Genomic DNA, 15543 nt, shown 5'->3' on the forward strand with positions numbered 1-15543 from the left:
TCCCAATATAATCATAAAAAAAATTTCCACTTAGGAACAGGTCAGCAGTTTATCAAGCTGGTCATTGGCCTGGCAGATATGTCCCAGCCCTCTGAAGAAAAGCCTAAAAGGATATCTGGCACATTGGCCTCAGGCAAAGTTAGTCCCACAGATAGGGCTAAATATGTACTTTTCATTTCCTGTATACTTGTGCACCTTCTAATAAGGGTAGGCTGACAGTAATGGGAGACGCAGCTCACTCTCCTTGCTTCCAATTGTTACTCAGCTTAAGCAGGTCCATTACAACTATCGGTAGAGAGACAGGGGCCTCTGCTGGGAATTTCCCATCTCTAATGAGATGGACGAAGCTGGGAGGGCCCTTAGGACTTTTTCAACACTGGTTTTTCCCCTTCCCCCCTTTTCCTTCTTCCTCCCTTCCTTTCCTTCCCTTCCCCCAGTTTTGTAGATAGGATCTACTTATATAGCTATAGCTGGCCTGGAAGTGTCTTTGTGGCCCAGGCTAGTCCCAAACTTGTGGTGAGCCTCCTGCCTTGTCTTCCAGAGTGCTAGGAATAGAGGTACCACTACCATTCCTCTCTAGATGGCATAGAAGAGGGCTGAAAACATTGATGCGGTTGCTACGGGTCTTTACCCACTTGGGATAAAAGGGGCACTAGAAATGGTTTGGGTGGCCTTGGGGACTCCTGATCATACCTGTGATCTGAATGAAGTTCTGTCTGTGAACTTAACATTGTGTTCTGTCTATTCATAGATGGTAATTTGCCCCCTGAAAAGTTGATACCCAGTCCTAATTAGCCATGAGTGTATAAGAACTCCTGTTCGAGTGGGGACTCAAGTTGGCACCCCTGACATCACTTTTGTTAGGAAGAACTGGTCTGCCATCACTCTACCAATAACTGTTCTCCAATAGCACCCTGCTACACAGTCCTTTGGCAAACCGTTGACAACTCTGCCATGGGCTGAGCACAGACATGAGCTGCAAGTCTAACACTGGCAGTCACCAAAGCAAAATTAGTGACACCCCAGGGTATGAACTGTTCCATGCCATCCTTAAAGGTTTTTGCCACACTGCTAGCTCAGTCTACTCTCCACACCCACCCATCCACAGAGAAGCCTCTTCAGCACCTGGGATGGCCAAACAAAGGATCTCAGCCTGAATGAGGGTCAGTTGGTTTCTACCGTAAATTACAAGGGCACTTGCTCACAGACCAACAACAGGCGTCCACATGTCCTTTACCTCTTTCTAAAGAGTGTTGTTTATGCTATAGCACGTCCCATCGATTCCCTCTTTTTCCTACTTCTTAGAGAATAAATTATATCCACACTGTGATTTCTCACCAAAGCAGTTTCTGGACCATCATTCTTTGGGGTCTAAATTCCAATGAGAATCTGAGAGTCTTCATATCAGGAATTTAGTGATAGTCCCAGCCTCTCTGGCTCTTGAAGCTTAATACAGGCATTCACTGGATAAGTTCACTAATTTGTTTTGAGAGACAGGACACCACTGGTCTTCTCCACTTCCTATTCAGCACAGGTATGAGAGTTCAAGGCTTTTGTGTTTGCTGAAGGTCAGGATCAGAGTCAAATTTACAGCAAATCCGCTTGTGACACCTGGCATTACCTTTGGTCTTTTATCACCACAGTAGGTTAAACCTGACCAACAAGTAATTACACCATTATTTTTTATGTGGTGCTTTATTGTTGGCTTTTCAAAATTGGTTTCCAGAATCTCATGAGGGGTTATTGCGGAAGTGGCTGTATACCCATTGCCCACATAGTATCTGTTCCTCCAAAACAAGTGAATTGCTTAACCAAACACCTATTTATTAGCAGACACCAGGGACTAATATTATGACCAGCAAGATCCAAAGTGGAAATTAAACTCTGGTTATATATACATTGTTTCTGTCAATATGTTGTAGCAAGAAGGATTCATTCCTTCATGGATCACAAGTTCCAATGTAGGGTGAGTGGAAGAATTTACCAGGATGCATCAAGTGGACATCTTGGCTCTGCCTATTAAAAGACAGAAATCAAGCATGGGAAAGAAAAAAATCAAGAATGGTAGGAATATCCTGTCTTTACTCCAATGTACAATAATACTGAGAGAATTTACATGATATAAAGGTAAAATTTAGACTTAGCACCACTGCTGTTTGGGGTGGACACTAGAGCATATATCTTATAGTATGTTGTCCTATGCTCTTCCTTAGGACTGGGATGGCTGATCTCAGACAAAGTCCCTCTCCTTCCTGCCACCCTCCTCCCAATTCTCTCCCATAAGTTAAGCTATGGTTGAACAGGAGATGTTTAGCTCTTTGACTTGGTAGCAGTTGAGTGAGACAAAAGAAAACCCAAGACTTAGACGTGAAGCAATTCCTAAGCATTCTAACATTGTGCTGGTCACCCATGTCAACCATGTGAGAACAGTCCAACTTCTCCAGCTAGGCAAGGTGGTGTGGAGGACACTACACTGGCAGCTCATTTTACTTTAGTATCATTATTCTATCCTGGTATTCCTCTACCTGTTTTGGCTTGCTTCTGTCCTGTTTGGTCTGTGGATCTTTCTCTACCCACCCTCCACCTGCTGGCCTTGCCCACCAAGCTCTTGGTCCTTGGCTCTTTTTTTTCATACAAATGTGTCACTATCATCTATATCTTGATGTTACCCCCAGCATCACCTCCATCCCTAATCTTGTCTTTTGAATTATTATGTTTCCTTTCTAATTGTCTACCAATTTTAACTGTTTTAACTGGATGTCCAACTGGTATCTCAAATTTAGCATTTCTGAACCTGGACTCAAGACCTCTTTCCTTTTATGTAAAGTTTTCTTCCTGAACTTTTAAAATCTTGCCAAATGATGCTGCTATCTGCCCATTCAGGTCCCGTGTTGGTTCCCACAGTTTACATAGATTTGAAGATTCATTTGTTTTTACATGTCCTACATTCTTTCTACACCCTCTCATCTAACACCACTGAAGTCTCAATGCTACTCTAAAATATTTCTACCATCAATCTACCTCTTCTCCAAGAAGCCATCGCTGTTGGGATTTCATTTTCTCTTTAGAGTACTGCAAAAATTCTTTCTTTAAAATCCACTCTGCCTTTGACTCTCATGATTATCTTTTTGAAAGAGAGATCATATCCTCACCCCCTACACAAGGAGGATTTAAAAGCTCCTGTTGCCTACCAACTGGGAAGACCTATGGTTAAGTTCTGCTATAGGGTTAACCTTTAGCATTCCACTATTGACACATAAGCTATGCTCTCCCCAAACTGTAGTCTGGATGCACCTCCTTATTTCTCTTTCCTATGGTACATGCTGCTCATTTTTCCTAGACCACCTTTCCCACCTGTTTTTAGTGGAAAACTCCTACTCATCCTTTCATATCCAGCTCAAAGAGAGTCTCTTTGTTAAATGTTCCCTCTCCACTGTAGAAAGTTGTTGTTGTTGTTATTATTATTATTATTATTATTATTATTATTTTGTTGTTGCTGGTGCTGTTGTTGTGTAGAGTGGACTATCACTACATTGGTCTGTGTCTGTACAGACTCCTGAGCAGCTGATTGCTATCATCCTTCCCGGATTAGGCATTCCTCCAGGGTTTGCTATGGTATCTTGCACCAGAATTATTTGGATTTACAAGACACCAGAATGTCACTGTGCTTTTCTCTCTCTTTCTCTTCTTCTGCATAGGGCCTAGCCCAGCGCAAACCTACACTTTATTCATTTAATCGAACCACCAGAGAACATACTAGGTCTAGAAATGATCATATCTAAGAGAGCTGACTCCTGCTTATGTTTCCATTGTTGGTTCCCACAACCTATATTCATCTAGAAATTTGTTATTATTTTCTGTGTATTTGTGTTTTACCTACACATATGTATGTGTGCCACATCTATGCTTTGTGCTTGTGAAGCCAGAAAGGGTGGTAGATCCCTTGCAAGTGGAGTTAAGGATAGGTGTGAATCAACACCTGGGTGCTGAGAACTGAACCCAGAGCCTCTGCAAGAGCAGTAAGTGCTCTTGGCATCTGAGCCACCTTTCTAGCCTCTGGGATTGGAAACAGCTATGTCTTAGTCCAGATGGAACTGTATTTGAGGGAAGTGCTTGGGAACCAGTGGTGGTGGAAAGTCTAATAGAGAGGGGAAGGTTGAGCCTTCAAATCCCACCCAGGGCTCTCCTAGAATCTGCCCCCTCAGGTTGTTACATTTACCACATTTTAGAGTTTTGTTTGGTCTTTCCATTTCTTCTATCTCTGGAGTAGGTTGAAACTGAAGAGCATGTGAATACATACAATTAACCCTGTATTGCCCACTCCATCCTTTATTTCTAGTCCATCGCAAGCATTTCATTCATGGCTATAAGAAGCATCCATTGAGAATTATGTGTCAAACACTGGACAAAGTGCACATCCTGTTTTCACAGTGTAGATAGGAAAGGCTCAAAGAACATCTTTCCCAGAAGACACATAGCTGGTCAGTAATGATATCTGAACTCAAATCTGGTTGTGTCTTGCTCCAGAAAGTTTAGGACAAAGAGAAAGACGGTGTTATTTGTCAACTACTACTCACATGAGGGCTGGTGACATGGGCTTCATGGGGCATGCAGAGGCAAAGAAAAAGATGGCAATTGGGAGAGTATATGAAGAGTGAGAAACTATTAGAAAGACACCAGAGGCCAGAATTATTGAAGAATGTTCTGGAAACCCTTCATCTGTCCTAACTTGGCTACTCTACCAAACATGCTAAGGGAAGGCTGGCCTGGCTTCAGTCTCTGCCCTTCCTTTCATACTTGTGAAGATAACTGAAGCCTCTAAACCTCAGCACACACCTTTAATCCCAGCACTCCAGAGGCAGAGGCAGGCAGATCTCTGTGAGTTCAAGGCTAGCCTGGTCTACCAAGTGAGTTCCAGGAAAGGCGCAAAGCTACACAGAGAAACCCTGTCTCGGAAAAAAAAAAAATAATAATAACAAGAAGAAAAATAATCTGGGTCACATGTCAGTGGGTGCTTTGGATCCCAGCAGGCCCTCTCATTTACCGTTGTGTGATTCTGCATGGACCTATGTTTTTCGTAGTCTTGTAAACTACAGTGTGCCTGTGATCTCAGGGATACTATTGGATTTTGGCATTCAGGACACCTGTTGGGCATCACACAAGTCACTCATACAAGGGCACTCAGAATTCAATGCTAGACTGCACTGCGTTCCTTGAGAGGTTGCTTTAGCTTTGCAAGAGTTCACTAGTTACTGTGGCTAAATGCATGTGCCAAGCTGAATATGGTGCAGTGTATACACAATTGCAACTAAGGCTGGAGAAGTTTGAAGCTAGTCTGGGCTATTTAGATTTGCCTTCAGAAAACCAAAACCAAACACAAATTATTAGAAACTTTATTATGTTTTTTTTCAATACCTTTGTGGATTTTCGTTGGTGTGTTTCAAAAGACTATTAAAGTTTATGTCATAAATATTAACTCTCAGATGGAAGGGCTTAGTGATCAGGATGGTCATTTCTTTTGGCTAAGGGAAGCTTTGAAAGGGCTCTTAAGATGCCCATGGTATTTGAACAGAGAGGCATGGAGAAGCTGTGGGTTCCAGCACTGCCTACAGACACTGTGAGGATGTCAAGGCCAAAAGGTGTTCAAAGTAATGTTCAGGAAGAACATTACTCTGTGGCTGTTTCAGAATGGTGGCTCTTGGCGACAGCCATCACCCAGGCTGAGCGGGCACTGAAGTAGCTTCGCTTCATGTACTTCATGTCTCTCTCTCTCTCTCTGACATTTAAGTTGGAGATGAGGTGGATAGAAACCTCTTGGCTCCTCTGCACAGCCCTTGTAGCCTTCTATATGACATGTATGTTACCAGTTGTCTTTAATTTTACTTAAACGTTCCCAAGCAATCACTTATCATCTCCCTTCTCCCAGTTATGAGCCCTCCCTTGCCTCCTCAGGGGCGTGGCCATGCTATTTGGAGTCTTTTTTACCTCATATTTCCTGGGGTTGCTTTTGTCCCCACTCTGATGGTGTGCCAGCCTCTGATGGAACATCTCCATTCAACTACTAGTTTTGAGGAAACAGTTCTATGAACAGTGGGGCAGGTTTGTGAGTTGTCTCAGAAAATTGTGATATCAACACCTGCACACGGAAGCACTCAGTCTCAACCTCGGAGCTTGGTTACTTGGAAAGGAGTTGATGTCTGGCCTCTGACTTGAAGCTGTCCCCCACTGAGAGCCACACATTGCTGGTGGCTTGTTCTAGGAGAGTAATAAGTATTGTTGTTTAGCAATTGTGCTGTTGGAATTCAGCTCCACTATGTCTGACAGTATTTATCTAAAATACTTTCCCTGTGCGTGTTCAAGTTCCAGTAAACCGTGTCTTATTGTGCGACCTTTTCATTTTCCTTTGAAAAGGGATCAGCTCGTCAGATAAAAGCTACAAGCCTGAGTACAGGGAAAACGCGTGCTCAGAAAATCCAAGCATGATTGAAAACAAGATGTGTTAAATCAATGCGGTTTATCGCCTGCCTATTCCCGGCAATTGCCGTCCTAAGCTAAGCGCATTCCGAACACACGCAGGATGATAAAAGTCCGGTGTCACAGCACTCGCTGGGGTGGGGACACAAGAAAACATGTTTATCAGACAGGCTGGGTGATTTTACACTCTTGATAACAGTTATTGTCAAAACTCTCTGGGAAGAAATCTGAAGAACAATTATAGAGGTAATATTGCTCTTGATATATCAGAAGATCCGCCAGGAGAGAATTATGGATTTATCCTTAAGGAAGAAAGACGGAGTATGCTGGCCTTCAATCCTTAAACACCGCCATCCATTACACAGTGAAAATCAGCCTTCTCTTTTCCCTTAAAGGAGCAAATCTGTCTTTGAAACTTAATCATAAATGATCCAGAATTTTTCTAATCCAAAATAAAAAGATAAGATTGAAAGATAAAAAAAAATAGAGAGAGGTATAGATCCATAAAACTATGACAATTTAGCTTCAGTTTGCTGGAGGGAATTAATTTTAATTTTATACTTGAATCAAATTAAGGCCCCTCGAAGGCCAAGCAGTTCATAGCCCCCATACAGGCTTGCAGGGCGACTTCTCTGCTCAGCTTTGTTACAAGTAGAGAGTACCTCAGATTCCTTTAATTCTCATAGAGTCCACCTTGTTCCTGGTCAAGATGGAGTCTGACCCCGCAGGGAGAGAGGGAGGTCTGCATGTAAGGACATGCTTCTCACCAAGGACCTTCTAGAAGCTTCTAAGTGGTTGTGGTATGAAATAGATCAGCCTAATATACCATAACAGATATATATCTTAATTATGCACTTCTTCCTCTTGAACAGCTTTTGAAGTCTTTCCAAGCTGTATCTATAAGGAAAACTGAGTGTGTTGGTCAGTTTCATTGTCAACTTGATAGAACTTACAGTTACCTGGGAAGGCAGTCTCAACAGAGGAATTGTCTACATCAGGTTAACTTATGGCAGGTTGTAGCATGAATCTTAAAGGTACTTATTAATAAAAACAAACCTGAGGCCAATTACTGGGGTGAATGCTGGATAGTCAGAGAAACAGAACAAGACACAGCTACCTCACCTCACCATTTCCTCAGCTGATCCTGTTTCCTCAGACTGCAAGCTTCTGTGTTCTCAACCCAATGGCTCTCAGCTGAACTGCTGCTCCAAAGCCTAAAGCTTAACCAGCCAAATGCTTAACTAGCTCTGGTGCCTGGTTTTCATGCCTTATATATCTTTGTTTCCTGCTGTCACTCCCTCAGATTAAAGGCTGGATTTCTGGGATTAAAGTAGTGTGTCACCATGCCTGGCTGTTTCCAATGTGGCCTTGAACACACAGAGATCCCCTAGCTCTGCCGCCCAAGTGCTGGGATTAAAGGCGTGCCCCACCACCACCCAACTTCTGCTATGGCTTGCTCTGACCCATTTTCTAGCCACCATTTTTGGCTTTGTTCTAGTGGCTGTCTGTTCTCTGACCCCAGATAAATTTATTAGGGTGCACAATATTGTGGGGAACACAATATCACCACAGAAGATTGTCTTGATTGCTTAATTAAGGTGGGATGGAAGACCTACCCTGCATGTTGGCCTGGGCTGGGCCCAGAAATGTGAGGGAAGCTAGCTGAGAGCGAGCAAGCAAGTAAACAGGGAATCCATTTTTTCTCTCCCTCTGCTTCCGACTGTGAATGTGATGCTTTGAATGCCTGCCTTGATTTCCCCGCAGGGATGGACTGTGACCTGGAACTGTGGATTGAATAAGCCCTTCCTTCCCTTATGCTGCTTTCTCTGTGGGGTGTTCTGTTATAGCAGCAGAATGGAAGGTGGGGTATTTGGTGATGCAGAAAACAGGTTTCCTGATAAACGTGGAGGCGAGTTTAAGATATGAGGGTGTTTGCTGATGGAATAAACTGAAAGAAATCAGACTAAGAAAGGACTTGTTCATCTGGATGAAGTTGGCATTTGGGGCATAAAGGTTTCTGGTACCCAAGGGAGGGATGAAGTGCAAGGAGGTTGACTGGGGAGTAAGACTTTTCCATACGCTCTAGGGTAGGTTCATCAGCACTGGACATCTCAGAATACCAAAGTTCTGCACAACAACAAAACCTAACGAAGTGTCCTGTACTAACATGCAACTAAATGCCTCAGTTTCCCACATTTGAACGAGAGTACTGACTTTTAACATTTATATGTTAATATGCCAGGGGAATATTGTAGTAGTTCATGAGATCATATTTGATGGAAAGCACTTTGATCCTCCTGGGGAAAGGGCCTTCTCATATGACTTTAGGCTGTATCTGAGATGACACCTCTGTACAGGACATTTGTAATCATTAACATCTCTAGAAAGGCTTCAGGGGCCCTTGTAGCTTAAAGAAAAATTGAGTTTAGGATGGGAAACCTTAAAAAATTCATCCACTTTTGCAGATGCCTTTAAAAGTCACCCACTGAAGTATAAATTGGTATAAATATATTGCAGGTTCATCAGGAAATATGTGCACACAAAGATATGAGAGGCCCATATTCTTTTACCTAGGAATTTATTCCAAATGTTCACTATAGCTTTTCTTAAGTCAATGTACATTTTGGGGGGGGGGCTCTACATTCTTGTTAATAGGACATTTGATATGCAAATCATGGGCATTCATATAATATTATATGCTACAACCATTAAAAAGAATGAGGTTGGTATAAAAATGCATTTAATCTGTATTCATACAAAACAGCATTGAGATGGTATCTGAAAACATATAGAGCCCTAAAATAGGAACAGCACTTCTTTTGGATGGGGCTGTCATGAAGCTCTCCCTCCTGGTGTGGTTTAAGAAGTTTTCTAGAATAGGAATGTATCGCTTCTAGATTTAGAAATGCAGTAAAGCTATTTCATCTGGAAAAACCAAAGTGAGTTCCCTTCCCTTCTCTCTTCCTCCTCCTGATGCTTCTGCTTCCTGGAGAGTTATTAATTTCCAAACACACCCAAGTGCTTGGTATCTCCGGCTCTTAGGGTTTTGTCACCTCCAGCTCCCCCAGTTTCTTGGGTTTCTGGCTCTGTTTCCTCTGTGTTTGCACCACATGTCCTCTTGGTTCCACTCCATATAAAAATGGCTGGCCCACACCAGTCACCCCACACCTCTGATTTCTCAATTCTGTTGCTTGATTTTTATACCTTAAAGTTTTATTACAAAGGAGGTTCAAATACTACAAATAAATCAGAGTATGTTCAAAGGTAGTTTGGAGGATTTCCTTTGCACACTTCCATCCTCACCCCACATTGATTAATTCTTCCTGTATTGATTCCATCTCGACACCTTTCTGGTTGAAATCGAAGCCTTCCATGGTCCAATGAGCCCATTTTGGAAGCTCCTCTGAGCCTTCCTGGATGCCAGGGTAGGGCCATCAGGCTGTGACAAAGCCTTTTCTTACTGAAGAGAGGGGTTAACTTGGAAGAGGTTTGCTTTCAGGTATCTCAGGGGGTGTATCCGGTCCATGGATGAACTGACCTGGCATGGCACTTGTTCCCCCAACATCTAGGCAGGTAATGAAACACTCAGATAGCTGGAAATGCAACCAGTTTCTTCATTTACACTGTTTGTGGCTCTTGTTTGGGGTTTCTGGTTGATTTTTTTTCCATTAGTATATTTTAGAGTCACTCTTAAAGATAGCTTTGTGAAGATAACTTGCTGTTTTATTGTTTACCTCTGGTTGTTAATTTAGTGACTGAGGGGAAAATAGGGCTATTATGGAACAAAAAGGCTCTGCCTAACATATAGGTAATAACTCTCCTGCCAGAATGGATCTGCCTGGAAGGGAAATGCTCGGCTGTTACTCCTTTAGTTCAAATATAGAGTAGTCACTAGGGAAGCTGGGAAACCCGGGTGCTAGTTTTATCATTGCTTCTGCTATGAGCTTTTATTTATAACTTGGCGTGGAGTCTACATATTTGTTTGGACATTAAATGGCAATAGAATATAAATATTACCTTTCTAATATCTGCATGTCTCTTTATTTCCAGTCAAAATGACATCATGTCACACAGCCATTAAAAAAAGGAAATTAAAACCCCAGAAATATGTTAAAGCACTTTTGTGAGTTGCTGAGCTATAAAAGCCACTGACTCTGTGAGCTTTGGTCTGAGTGGCACCCAGCACCTTCTCTGTGTGTTTGGGGACACAGTTCTCCAGCTCCAGCTCCATTGTCTCCAGGGACTAATGCTCCAGAAGCTAAAAGATGACAGAGAAAGAGTAATTTCTTTAAAAAGGAACCCAAAGAGAGTAAAGAGAAAAATCAGTACCCTTTAAAACTTTAACCTGTGAATATTCTGGAAGAGAATTCTTGACTTGTGAAATGGATTTCCTTTAAAAAATAAAAATAAAAAGAATGCAAATACCCAAATACATTTGACTTATTACTAGATGTTTTCATCGAAATTTGCTCAGTTTCAGATTAGAATTATTATATAAAATCTAGTTGTGATGCCTACATTTTCTTTGCCTCTGGTGTTTCATGCTACAGAAGCCCCTGGACACTTTAGAAATAGGTTTGTATAATGGAAGCTTTGCTGTTTGGTGTGGCACCTATGGTGATGCCCACTAAGAGAAAGGCCTCATAAAGAAGTTGGGAACGGAAAGTTACCAGTTCCTTTTAGAGGAGTTTGAGCTGATGAGTCCTAGAAGGAATCTAAAGCTATTTGTAAGTAGCCCCAATGCAGCCAGATGAAATGGCTTGATATTTTTTAACTGTTTAATTAACTGGGTTTGTTTTTCCTCTTTCAAAAGAAATAGCTTTGCTGAAGATGACATGAGAACCTTGGCTATAGAGTGAGCTCTCCTTCCAGTGTCCATTCCCAGTGCCATATCACAGCTGTGGATTCAAGGATCCCCTGATACTTCAGGCATTGCAATAGCCCCGTAACCTGGACAGCCTCATTAGAGCACTTGACTTTGCCTTGTAGTGTTTGCAAGAAAGTTACAGACTTTCCTTAACATGTTGCACACAGCTCCATAATGATACTTGTTGCCCAGAAATACATGACTACTCAAAAATAAGTTTGAAGGGGTCAGTGGAAGATGCCTCAATTCAATAATGGTTCTCCACTAGCTGGTCCCCTCTATGTCACCCTTCATGAGAAGTTGTTCTAAGTGCTTACTATATAGAGGCAGACACGGCAGTGGACTTTGGAATAAGAGGGGATACTTAACTAAGATAGATCAAGCTTGGCTCACTCTACCGTCAAGGAGTTTTCATCTGTCCTTTTAACATTTTTGCACAAAGTTTATTTTAAAAGCTTAAGCTGTTGTGACATAAAGCAGCTAATCCTACATATGGGTGTGGTCATCACTACAAATAAATGATGACTGAAACCTCTATCTTTTAGCATTTTAAAAAGTGCATACACTAAGCCAGGCAGTGGTGGCACATACCTTTAGTCCTAGCTCATTTTACTCAGAGGTTTTAAGATTGAGCCATTTCTTTTGGGGACAAAGGACTTTTCCCCTAAGCCTGTGAGCCTTCTTTGTTATCAACCTTACCTGATTTGGGGATGAAAGCATCTGGAATCCTTTTCAGAATGAGGATGAGATGCTCGGCTTGGAAGCAGAGTCCAAGGAGTTGTTGCTTTTGTCACTCCATGCCTTCTGCACTTCACAGCCTCATGTGTTTCCCTTCTTTCAACTTAAGCTGATCCTGCCTCTTTATGTGGTTAATTACACTCAATTAAGCTGCTTTGTTTTTTTTTTTCTTCCTCTACCAGATTCTCGGAATTGTCCCAAGTTTGAGGGGGAAAATTGATTAGTCCTATTGCTGCTGCTGCCCCTGAGCCCTGTGCTTGAGTACAATGAGGTCACTTTGTTGAAGAATTAATTTTATATTACATTCTTGCAGGGTAGATGCATGTCCCTAAGGTACCACTACCCCTGCTGATGAAATAAATATACCTTATTTATGATTCTCCCCCATTACCCTCTCTGTTGATTTTCTGAGAGTTTATGTATAAGTCACATATTTATACAACTGGGCAAAAGTACACTACTTATTTTTCTTATGGTTTGTAATAACCTATGCAAGGTTATTAAAGGGTACACAGACCCCTTTTAAGGCACAGTTTCTTATGTCATTACTTTATACAAGCAGGTCAGATTCCATCTCAGCAACAATCTCTTGCTTTTAACTTTTTTCTCTGATTATAAAAGTAATATATGCTTATTGCGCGGCGGGTGGGGGAGATTGAAAACAGAAAATGTGCCAGTCACAAAGAAGGGGAAGAAAAGCATCATAGGAACCATAAGTTTTAGAAACAACTAATATTCATCAGTCTGTGTACAGACACTGTTGTTTATTATGCACATAGGTAGGTAGGTAGATAGACTGACTGATTCATTCATTCATTTATTCATTCATTAAAAAGTCACATTAGTGTTTGAAGACATTGCTCAGTGGCTAAGAGCACTTGATGCTCTTACAGAGGAGCCAGATTTAGTTCCCAGCAACAACATGATGACTCACAAACACCTATAACTAAAGTACCAGGAGATCCAATGCCCTCTTCTGGACTCCTTGGGCACCAAACACACATACCTATGTGGAGGCACTCACACATAAAAAAACATGAATCTTGAAAAGTCACCATATTACACACATAGCCCTATAGTCTTTATAAGCTAACACTAGAAAGGTCAGTAAATTAGTGTTTGTCATATGACATTGATTCTGAGACTGGGATCCTATTCAGTTCTATATACTATTCTGCCACTTTTCTGCTTCTCTCTATTGAATTCAGTTCCATCTTCTCTTCCCAGATATTTAATCTCTTTTCTGTGGGAAGAGTTGTGTGTGTTTTAAGAACTAACCAAACTACCAGTCCTTATTAGATGATCCCTCACACACATAATTTTTTTCCCTACTCTGAGAAGTCAACAGGCTCCCTTGAGTTTGGGATAGCTTTGTCTTGCACAGCCTTAATATTAAAAATGTCTATAGTGTTGGACCATTCCATTGTAATATTCAATACTGAAATACTGAGTGTAAGTCAACATACTTGAAATGAGAGCAAGGAGCAAATCCTACAGGTACAAGAAATAAATAAGAGGCCTTTACCATGGCTTGCTATTTGAAATATCTCCTCTGTTATGGTGTATGTCCATAGCTTATTTTTGTTTGAGTAATGAGTTTAATATGTCTAATCCAATTACTCTTCACGACAACAGAATGACTTTTCTCAGCTCTTTTGCTTTTAGTTCCATATGATATTTGAATTGATTCTTTTAATTGCTGATATTAAGTGTCAGTCATTCTGCAGTGAGTTGGCCTTATAGCCTGAAGATCACAGCCTTCCCACCCCAGCAGAAAAGCTTTTCAGTGGGCAGCATGGGTTTCTAGACACACTGGGAGCTCATTATACAAATGATGAAATGGGTGGATCCACACCTCTCGTGTTATTGGTGGCTTAGACTAGAAAGGTAAAACTTGTAGGATGCCAAATTCTGTTTTCAGGGACTGACATGATACTCTTAATTGTCTAAAGCTACTGTTTGTGGTTAAACATTTTGATGGCAATTAGTCTTATGGGTGGGGGGTAGATGATATATAACAACTCCCAGTGTTCACTCCTGTCTCACTGATGCATTTATTAATTAAATACCATGGACTCTATGCATAAAGAGCTTCATGGTGTTTTCTCTGCAAATCAATCGGAAGAAAGAATTCTTCTTAAGGGCTTAGAAAGAATTCATAAAATAGCAGGAATAATAAATGTTGTGCCTTAACCCATATTACTAGGACAGAGAGACTCACCATACCTAGGTGTAATTTTTATAAGAGACAGATTGGAAGTTTCCTGTGTGGAGGTGTGGGGGAGGGGAGAGTTGCCTAAATCTCATATTTGCAAAAAATGATCACATTATCTAACATGAAAATGTAGCTCTATTAATGACCTCAATAGGCACTGTAGTTTGGGAAGGGAAAAAAATCTTTTAAATAAAGTTACTTGAAGTTCATTCTGACTTAAAACATTCAAGTGAAGTAAAAGTACTTCCTCTGATTTATGTGTCTTCAGGAGAAATAGTTACTGGCTTTTTACTAACCTATGTAAAACAATGTACTTTTGTAAATGGATTTCTGGCCACTTTATTCAGCCCAACCCCCCTTTTTTTCTTACATAAAAAGTAAGCACTGTCAATCAAGGAATTTTAAGGTTTATTTCCTCTTTAGCAATGATTGATAGCCTTTTAGATTTACAAGTTGACAAGTTAAAGGGTTCTATTGGTATAATTATGTTCTAAATTCACAGTCTTTCAATTTAAATGTCCTTTTAAAACCAAGAGATTATCATACCTGTATTTTGAAAAGTGGGCCAGTCAGTTTGGGTTGGTATACAAATTGCTTCCATTAGCCTTGAGACCTATTTGAATTTAATACAGTTTTTTAAAGTTAGTATGAATCTTACTTTTAAAATTTAGGTTAATGGAAATGCATTTTAAGGAAAGCATGTGGCAACTTGTTTTTTAATGTATAGATAAAATGTTAGGGCTAGAGAAACTGTCTTTTTATTCAGTAAGGGAGAAAATATGCAGTGAAATACTTTAGTTAAACTAAGAAAGAAAAGGAATTGTACAAAAAAATAATGAAATCCTACTGTCTACTTATTGCTCAGAATACTGGGACTACCTGTAGAGGGGTCTTACTATCTTTCCTACTTTCTCAGACTAGATAGGCTCAAGATGGTTTGTATCCTAGGAAGAAATTCTGAAAACAATAGCATAGATTCTAGTTTCTATTTGGTCTAGTTTAAGAGAGTGACACAGTGGGGTCCATTGTCTCCAAATGTTGTTATTGCAGACTCTCTGAGTCTTTTATTAATCATTCTTAGAGACTCAGCTGGGATAAGCTACTATTCCACAGAGGTTGGTCTTTTTTTTTTTTTTTTTTAATAATATCAGTGCTCTGAGTAGGTTTGTCATTCAAGATGGGAAGGTTTAGAATCAAGAGTATGCTCAATGCTTATCTCTTTGCAGATTCTTTCAGGGGTTTAATAGAC

General features: G+C 40.8%; 1 protein-coding gene across 6 annotated transcripts in view; it reads left to right on the top strand.

Moving 5' to 3' along the window:
* Ebf1 (EBF transcription factor 1) overlaps positions 1-15543 on the top strand; it is a 389991-nt gene that overhangs the window by 340819 nt on the left and 33629 nt on the right. The gene's annotated exons all lie outside the window — the stretch shown is intronic.

The sequence above is a fragment of the Onychomys torridus genome, chromosome 8 (genome assembly GCF_903995425.1).
Source record: "Onychomys torridus chromosome 8, mOncTor1.1, whole genome shotgun sequence".
Lineage (NCBI taxonomy): Eukaryota > Metazoa > Chordata > Mammalia > Rodentia > Cricetidae > Onychomys > Onychomys torridus.